This window comes from Carcharodon carcharias, chromosome 7 (genome assembly GCF_017639515.1).
Source record: "Carcharodon carcharias isolate sCarCar2 chromosome 7, sCarCar2.pri, whole genome shotgun sequence".
Taxonomy (NCBI): domain Eukaryota; kingdom Metazoa; phylum Chordata; class Chondrichthyes; order Lamniformes; family Lamnidae; genus Carcharodon; species Carcharodon carcharias.
Window position 1 is genome coordinate 175,160,758 of NC_054473.1, and position 10,018 is coordinate 175,170,775.

At 44.9% G+C, this 10,018-nt stretch overlaps 1 protein-coding gene across 1 annotated transcript in view; it reads left to right on the forward strand.

The window, feature by feature from the left end:
* cmc2 (C-x(9)-C motif containing 2) overlaps positions 1 to 7,432 on the forward strand; it is a 45,721-nt gene extending 38,289 nt beyond the window's left edge. The window contains exon 7 of the transcript XR_005943561.1: positions 5,417 to 7,432. The gene's annotated coding sequence lies outside the window, so the exon portion shown is untranslated. The remainder of the gene's footprint in view (positions 1 to 5,416) is intronic.
* The last annotated feature ends 2,586 nt before the right edge of the window (positions 7,433 to 10,018 follow it).

Consider the following 10,018-nt stretch of genomic DNA (forward strand, 5'->3'; position numbering starts at 1 on the left):
GTCCAGTTCAGTTCAGTTTCGGGTCAATAGTAACCCCCAGGATGTATGTAGTGGGGGATTCAGTGATGGTAATGCCATTGAACATTAAGGGCCGATGGTTGGATTCTCCCTTGTTGGAGGTGGTCATTGCCTAACACTTGTGTGGTGCAAATGTTACTTGCCACTTGTCAGCCCAAGCCTGGATATTGTCCGGGTCTTTCTGCATTTGGACAAGGACTGCTTCAGTGTCTGAGGAGTCGCAAATGGTGCTGAACATTGTGCAATCATCAGCGAACATTCCCAGTTCTGATCTTATGTTGGAAGCAAGGTCATTGATGAAACAGCTGAAGATGGTTGGGCTTAGGACACTACCCTGAGGAACTCCTGCAGTGATGTCCTGGAGCTGAGATGACTGACCTCCAACAAACACAACCGTCTTCCTTTGTGCTAGGTATGACTCCAACCAGTGGAGAGTTTTCCCCTTGATTCCCATTGACTCCAGTTTTGCTGGGGCTCCTTGATGCCACACTTGGTCAAATGCTGCATTAATATCAAGAGCAGTCACTTTCACCTCATCTTGGGAGTTCAGCTCTTTTGTTCATGTTTGAACCAAGGCTGTAACAAGGTCAGGAGCTGAGTGGCCCTGGCAGATCCCAAACTGGGCATCAGTGACCAGTCCATTGCTGAGCAAGTGCCGCTTGATAGGACTGTTGATGACCCCTTCTATTACTTTACTGATGATGGAGAGTAGACTGAAGGGGCAGTAATTAGCTGGGTTGCTTTTTGTGTACAGGACATACCTGGGCAATTTTCCACATAGCCGGGTAGATGCCAGTGTTGTAGCTGTACTGGAACAGCTTAGCTAGGGGCGCAGCAAGTTCTGGAGCACAGGTCTTCAGTGTTATTGCCGGAATGTTGTCAGGGCCCATAGCCTTTGCAGTACGCAGTGTCTTCAGCCGTTTCTTGATATGACGTGGAGTGAATCGAATTGGATGAAGACTGGCATCTTTCTTGCTGGGGATCTCCGGTGGAGGCCGAAATGGATCATCCACTCAGCACTTCTGGCTAAAGATTGTTGCGAATGCTTCAGCCTTATCTTTTGCACTGATGTTCTGGGCTCCTCCATCATTGAGGATGGGGATATTTGTGGAGCCTCCTCCTCCAGTGAGTCGTTTGATTGTCCACCAGCATTCATGACTGGATGTGGCAGGACTGCAGAGCTTAGATTCGATCTATTGATTGTGGGATCGCTTAGCTCTGTCTATCACTTGCTGCTTATGCTGTTTGGTATGCAAGTAGTCCTGTGTTATAGCTTCACCAGGTTGACACCTCATTTTTAGGTATAGCTGGTTCTGCTCCTGGCAGGCCCTCCTGCACTCTTCATTGAACCAGGGTTGATCCCCTGGCTTGATGGTAATGGTAGACTGGGGGATATGCCAGACCATGAGGTTACAGATTGTGTTCGAGTACAATTCTGCTGCTGCTGATGGCCCACAGAGCCTTACGGGTGCCCAGTCTCGAGTTGCTAGATCTGTTTGAAATCTATCCCATTTAGCACGATGGTAGTGCCACACCACATGATGGAGGGTATCCTCAATGTGAAGGCGGGTCTTCGTCTCCACAAATCTCCACCTTTAATGCAGCAAAACATCCCAAAATGTTTCACAGAAGGCAGTGTCAGAGAAAATGTGACACCGGTCCACATAAGGACAGGTGACCAGGAGCCTGGGGCCGAGTTTCGAGGTCGTCGGGCGGGCATGGCAAACTCGATTAGCGGCCAGCCAATGTGAAACGTGTGCTGAGAGGCTCAGTGCTGCCTGGGTGGGGGCAGGAGGAGTGCGAGCGCTGAAGTCAGCGCGATTGCAGGGGTGCATGCAATGAAAGATCCCTGAAGGCAGAGAGCTGTCAAATTCCATCAAAACATTTAAAAAAAAATCTCGGAAACCTCGTCCCGTCCGTAGGTGAAGTTTCCCCAAAAATCCAAAGGCAGCCTGGCCAATCCACCCGCCCACCGACTGTAAGGTTCCATGGGCAGCAAAAAAATCGCTCTTATTTAACACATTAAAGGCCTTAATAGGCTTCTTAATTGTCGGCGGGCGTGCTGCCGTCTCTCGCACATGCCTGCTGACCGAACTATCGCGCTCGAGTGTGCGATGATGTCGGGACGCTTGCCCGAGGTCATCGCGCACTATTTTACACTCAGGCGTGTTGGGCGTGCGCCCACATGCCGAGCGAAAAATCCTGCCCCGGACCAAGAGTTTGGTTTTGGAACAAATTAAAGGGAGAGCACGAGACAGAGATGTGGAGAGGCTTATGAAGGGAATTCCAGATCTCAGAGATTAGGAGTCTAAAAGCACGGCCACCAGTGGTGAAATAGTGGGAAACCGGGAAGACCCAAGCCCAGAATTAGAGTAACATGGTGATCATGAAGGGCTGGAGGACGTTAAGTTGGAGAGGGGAGAGGGCATGGAGGGATTTGAATTTGGCATGAGGATTTTAAAATTGAGAAAAATGTACCCGATTGAGGATAGACCTCTGTAGAACAGCACTCACCATATCTTCCCTGTACAAGAAACCTCTTTGCTTTCTGCCTTTCTGCTGTGTATCCAAGTACCCACCTTGTGATCACCAACATTAGAGGTGAAGATTCTGCCTGTCCATTAGTTGCAGTGAAATCGGTGTACGCGCTTTTACAAAAAGAAATTAAGACTTTGCTGGACCAAATGCATCATGAAAATCTTCTCCCTGAATTTTCTTTTTAATTCATTCATGAGATGTAGGTGTCGCTGGCTAGGCCAGCATTTATTGCCCATCCCTAATTGCCCTTGAGAAGACGGTGGTGAGCTGCCTTCTTGAACCGCTGCAGTCCATGTGGTGTAGGTACACCCACAGTGCTGTTCGGGAGGGAGCTGAATGAACCATGGGCATTCTGGGGTTATCCTTTCACATTTTCCGATGCTAAAAGTGCATAAACAAATTACTGTAGTTGGGATAAATTGACCAAAAATAGCAATAGGTAGAGGAAAGAATGCAGAACAACAGGAGAAACGGCTAAGTGCCATGAAAAGGGCAACATAATGGAAGATAACCTATGACAACAAACAGAAAGATCAAACTGAAACATGCTCGCTGATTCACCCAATCACTACCTCTCCTTCCCCTCTGTGCTCACTGATCCACCAATGATAGCTTTCCCTTTCCCCACTCTACACCCAAGCCAGGTGCTCGCTGATCGTCCAATCACAGCCTTCCGTTTCCCCGGTGTGCTAGCTGACCGTCCAATCAAAGCTTTCCCTTTTCTTGCCCCCCCCTCTCCGGCATGTGCTCACTGATCCTCCAATCGCAATTTCTGCCCTTGCTCGCAATCCTGTTCTCTGCCGCTGCCCGTGATTTTCCTGCTAGTGTTGGTTTTGATGCTCAGCTGGAGGCCGCCCTTCAGCTGCCTTCACTTAGTCCGCAGTGGGACTTTGAATTCCTCTGCTCTGCAGCTCCACAGCCTTTGACAAGGGAGTGATCTGTGAATAAAAGGTGGAGCAGGGAAAGGGACAGCAGAGAGGGTTTCACCTGACAGACTGGGATAAGGATAGGTGAGGGTGAGCTTCCTCTCTCTGACCAAATCCAGGGAGCACTTGCAGATCATCTGGCGTCAAGGCAGATAGAGATAGAAAAAAATCATATGGGGCACAATATCGTAAATGGAAGGCTGAAAAGGAAAAAGAACGAAGAAGGTTCCTTTCTGAAGTATCTTTGTTCGCAACATTAGGATGAAGGTAGCTGAAAGCTTCAACCCGAGACTGAAGCTGAGATGACAGTTTCGCCTACAGCCTCACAAGTGAAGTAGAGTTTGAGGAAAGTAATCTGAATGTAGAAGATGAACCAAATGACGTCTGCCAGGATCAAGATGTGGGCCTGCCACCCGTTTGAACCATAGTGACCGGCTACTTGGCCCAAATATGGTGATTGTGTACAAAAGATCTTGCTGGAACATGAGTCAGGACAAGTTCAGCAGTTTATTTTCCCTAAAGATGGTAATCAAAGAAAATTCTCAAATCATTACAAAAGGATACTTGCCAATGGAGAAATGCACCGTCTGTGGCTACAGTCTGTCAAAGGACTTTGTGTTTTGCTTCTGTTGCAAGCTGTTTACCACTGACACAATTGGCACATCATCTCTTTTTTCTGATAAAGGTTCTAAAGATTGGAAAAACATGTCTGCAATTCTAGCAGTCCAGGAGAGAACACTTGGACAATTTTCAAATGTGGGAAGAACTTGAACTGCAGTGAAAAAACAAGAAGACCATTGATGAAGAAAATTTGCTCCTCATACGACAAGAAGAAAAGTATTGGCAGCAAATCTTAGAACAACTGATTGCTTTAGTGAGAGTTCTCAGTATGCAAAATCTGGCCCCTCAGGGAACATGTGAAAAAGTGCCCACCTCTCTTAATGGGAACTTCTTGAAATTTGTGGAGTACCTAGCTTTGCTTGACCCTGTAATGGGTGAGCATCTTGGTGAGATGAAAGACAATGCGACGCATGTGCACTACCTGGGGAAAGGTATGCGGAATGAACTGATTCAGCTCTTATCCAACACTATCAAAGAAAAATTCCTAATATCTGCTCATGCTGCCAAGTGCTTATCAATCATTCTAGATGGTACACCAGATGTGGGCCATGTTGAACAGATAACCATGATCATTTACTTTGTGGACATTGCTTTGGGCACTGATAATTGTGATCCTATAAGTATTTTCTTGGGATTTGTGCCACTAAAGGAGACAACTGATGCTGGTATGACAGACACCATCCTTCACCAGTTAGAAGAGATGTCATTGCCTATTGAAAACTTCCATGGGCAAGGCCAAGATAATGGGAGAAAAATGAAGGGGAAAGAAAATGGTGTGCAACAAAGAATTTTGAATGTTACTCCATGAGCCATGTTTGTTCCTTGCAACATATATTTTTTTGAATTTGGTTGTTAATGATCATGCCAAGTGTCACCTGGAGGCAATGGGTATCTTTTACTTAGTACAACATGTTTATGTGTAATTGTGAGCTCAACACGTTGTTGGGAAGTTCTAATGTGCCATGCGTCTAATCTTACAGTGAAACAATTGAATGAAACAAGATGGGAAAGTTGAATTAATGTTTTGAAATTTATTTGTTATCAAGCTATGTGATATCTATGATGCACTGATTAAAACGTCTGGTGACACTACTCTAGCAGGATTGTTTGGCAATTATTATTATTACTGGCTATCCCTCACTAGCGAAGGGATGAGTCCGAAGATGGTTGATGAAGCCAGTTTGGGATCTGCAGACTTTATGGCATTTAAGGCATTTGTTGTCATGTGGGATGTCTGTCATGTGTTATCAGTTTGGGTCTTGGCATGTTCTTTTCGCTGCTCTCATTTTTCCTTTTCATTTTATCATTGTTAGGTCTCAAAATGCTGGGATCCTTCCCACAGACTTTGCTGCCATCTGGCTCGGTCCAAGACAAAGATCTCCCAGGAGTTGATGTCAATGTTGCTTTTCTTCATGTTGGCTTTCAGCACATCCTTGAAGCGCTTCTTCTATTCTCCTCTGGTGTGTCTGCCCTGATTGAGCTGGGAGAAGAAGACATGCTTTGGGAGCCTGGCATATGACATCTGAACTATATGACCAACCCAACGAAGCTAAAGGTTTGATAGCTTTGATGCTTGTGGTGTGAGCTTGTGAGAGGACAATGATGTTGGAGCATCTGTCCTCTCACTTATTAAGTAAGATTTTATGCAGGCAGTGTTGATTTTATGACTCCAGTGCTTTGTGGCGCCTCTTATACATTGTCCATGTTTCAGCCCTGTAGAGTAAGACTGCACGGTAGACCATGAGCGTGGTTTCAGTTTTGATGTCGTAATTCTCAAACACTCGCTTCCTCAGGTAGCCATAAGCTGCATCAGCATATTTCAGGCGATGCTGGATTTCTTCACCGATGTCAGCCTTCTGTGAAAGATAAATTCCACATTCAACAAGTGTTCTACATTTTCCAGGCACTCTTCATGAATCCTAATCCATGGGGCTGGGGCGTGTGCAGTTGGAGCTTGCTGGTGGAGGATTTTGGACTCCTGAATGATTTACAGAATTGGAGGCCTTTGTCAAGTCAAAGAACACTATGTAGTGAGGTTGATGATGTTTGCAACATTTTTCTTGTAGTTGACGAGCTGTAGAAATCACTTTAGCCTAAACCCACATTGAGATTTGGCAAGTAGCTCTTCAGCAAGTGTGATAAATCAATTCAGAAGGGTTCTTGTAATGATCTTTACTGCAATGGAAAGTAGGGAGGTGCAACTGTAATTTGCACAGTTGGATTTGTCCCCTTTCTTGACGGCTGTCACAATCATGGCATCCTTGTTATCTTAAGACCTCATGGTTGGATGCACAAGCACGTACAAAAGGCATTTCTAATTTCAACTTTGTGGTTTCTCTAGTTGTGTGGTATAGATCAGTGTAACTAGCAAACAAATTCAGGCGAAGGAATTTGACAAACATGATGCCATTAAGAAAAATCAAGAAGTTTCTTGTAGACTGCAGGAATGATGAAGGGTTTGAGGAAACACTGGTAGATGCACGTAAACTTGCTGAGGATTTGGAGATATCAGCACACTTGGAACCAGACCCAGTCCACAATAGGAGAAAGAGGGAGCAGTGCACATATGAAGCAGACGATGAGCTTATTCAGAGCCCTAAGGAAAAATTCAAAGTGAACTTTTATTTTGCAGTTCTTGACACAGCAATACTATCAGTTGAAGAAAGATTCACACAGATGCATCAAATTCGTTCTGTGTTTGGCTTCCTTTATGATGTTCAGTTTGCAGAATGGAGCATCAAAGCAAATTATGGAACATTGATTGAAGCTAGAGCAAGCTTTAAAATATGGAGACTCCAAAGATGCCGACATTTCAGATTTGTGCAGTGAATTGCGAGCCATTGCAAGATGAGTTCCAAAGTGTGCATCACCACAAGATGTACTGAGCTTTTGTCCGCAAAAATAAGCTGAGAGATGGTGTCCCCAACACATTTATTGCTCTCTGCATCCTCTTGACCCTCCCTGTTTCTGTGACCAGTAATGAGTGAAGTTTTTCCAAGTTAAAGTTGATCAAAACATACATTCATTCCTCAATGATGCAAGAAAGACATGTTGGACTATCTGCCTTGTCAATAGAAACTGAAAGCGCACAAAACATTGACCTGAAGGAACATGTTTCTACATTTGCTAAACTGAGATCATGGAAGGTTAAATTCTAAACTCTAATAATCAAATTGGTTTCAGGAACACATAGGATTACATCATGTGAGCCATAATACACATGTGCATTTCTTCAAGTGCATCTCCTGTGAAAAGTGTAGAACCATGAGAATGTGCAAAAAGTAACGTAATATTCTCCTTTCCTCATGTAAAATAAATCTGTAACTTATTATAAATGCAGCATTTTTATTCATACTGCTGTTAGGAACTATAGATAGTTTAAGTAAGTTATATTTGTATTTGTGGGTGTTAGGAATGAATCCTGGCTTTAAGTTTAAGTTTCATTTGTGTTTCTGTATTGTCACTAAAAAAGGGGGGAAACTTGAGTTTTGGTTTCGTTTTAAATGTTGCCTGCATTTTAATGAGATCTTATGAACCTTGAAAGGAAATTAAAACAAACACAAGGTAGAAAAACTGTGCGGTTGCCTAGCAACAGGAGGCCCACACGGAAAGACAGAGAAACAGAAAACCAGTTTGAGTTCAGTTGGTCATTATGTTCTAAGGTGGAGGAAGCAGTTTAAGTCTCTCTCTGGCTGGACATGCTAGCAGATTGCTGAGGAGACTAAGCCTAAGAACCTTAGAGGGGTTGCCCTAAAGTTAAAGTAACAGTGAGTGTTGAGTGAGTTTTGGATCTCAAGGGAGGCACCTAGTTGTCAGCAGTTTACTGGGAGAGAAAGCTGCAGGGAGCAGGTCCTAAAGAATAAGGAGATATGTCCCAAGAAGCACTGTAAGTTGTCAAAGGACAAGGACAGGAATTTGGAACAAAATCCTGTTCAGTGGAAGTGAAAGCAAGGAGCAGAGGGAAAGGCTCCAAATTAAAGAGAAGAAAGCTGCAGGAAGCAGACCTAAAGCAACATAAGCTTTTTGAGAAGCCAGAAGATCCAAGGAGACAGCTGAAATTGTGTAACTCTTTACTATAGGCATGTGAGTGGTGTTCTGTTGGCACAGATAAGCATCTGAGAGAGAGTGCGTGGAAGGCATGTGGCGATCCAGGGGAGAGGAGCATCGGAAGGAGAGTTCGAAACCCTGGAGGTGGGCCATTGTGGGAGGTGTCCGAGAGAAAGTGTTGTTTGGGAGAAGATTCCAAAGCAGGTTCTTCGAGAGTGGAGATTGGAAATGCCCGTGTGAAAGACAGAGTTCAGTGAGACCGGTTGGCTCAAGGTGTGTCAAGTGTCTGGGGGGAGTTGATGAGTGATCCATAGCATTTGTTTGGGGTGGCATCTGTCACTTGGCTTCAGAGTGTGGTTTGCCTGACCAAAGGTCATCTATTGGTTTACATGGACTGTGTACTTACTGTGAACATGAGAGTATAAGATAGCTTTTGCACTCAAGGAACCTGACACCATCCAGGAAATAGCAGCCTGCTTGATTGGCACCACACCCACAAACATTCACTCCCTCCACCGCCGACGCACAGTAGCAGCAGTGTGTACCATCTACAAGATGCACTGCAGGAATTCACCAAGGGTCCTTCGACAGCACCTTCCAAGCCCAAGACCACCAGAAGGACAAGGGCAGCCGATAGATGGGAACACCACCAGGTGGAAGTTCCCCTCCAAGTCACTCACCATCTTGAAATATATATCACCATTCCTTCACTGTTACTGAGTCAAAATCCTGGAACTCCCTTCCTAACAGCACTGTGGTTGTACCTACACCACATGGTCTCCAGCGGTTGAAGAAGGCAGCTCACCACCACCTTCTCAAGGGCAACTAAGGATAGGCAATAAAAATGGCCCAGCCAGCGATGCCCACATTCCTTGAATGAAATAAAATCTTGTGTTATCCTTACGAATCTGTATATATTTAAAGTGTAAAGGTATATAGAACAAAGAACAAAGAAAATACAGCACAGGATCAGGCCCTTCGGCCCTCCAAGCCTGTGCCGATCATATTGCCTGTCAAACTAAAACATTTTGCACTTCCGGGGTTCGTATCCCTCTATTCCCATCCTATTCATGTATTTGTCAAGCTGCCTCTTAAACACTGCTATCGTACCTGCTTCCACCACCTCCTCTGGCAGCAAATTCCAGACACTCATTACCCTCTGCGTAAAAAACTTGCCCCACACATCTCTAAAGATTTTTCCTCTCACCTTAAATCTACGTCCCCTAGTAATTGACTCTTCCACCCTGGGAAAAAAGCTTCTGACTATCTTCTCTGTACATGTCACTCATAATTTTGTAAACTTCTATCAAGTCGCCCCTCAATCTCCGTCGCTCTAGTGAGAACAATCCAAGTTTCTCCAACCTCTCCTCATAGCTAATAACCTCCAGACCAGGCAGTATCCTGGTAAACCTCCTCTGCACCCTCTCCAACGCCTCCATATCCTTCTAGTAATGTGGTGACCAGAATTGCACGCAATATTCCAAGTGTGGCCTAACAAAGGTTCTATACAGCTGCAGCATGACTTCCCAGCTTTTATACTCAATACCCTACCAATGAAGGCAAGCATGCCATATGCCTTCCTCACTACATTATCCACTTGCGTTGCCACTTTCTGTGACCTATGGACCTGTATATCCAGATCCCTCTGCTTGTCGATGCACTTAAGGGTTCTGCCATTTACTGTATAATTCCTGCCTGTATTAGACCTTCCAAAATGCATTACCTCACATTTGTCTGGCTCAAACTCCACCTGCCATTTCTCCGCCAAAGTCTCCAACCAATCTATATCCCGTTGTATCCTTTGACAATCCTCTTCACTATCTGCAACTCCTCCAACCTTAGTGTCATCTGCAAACTTACTAATTAGC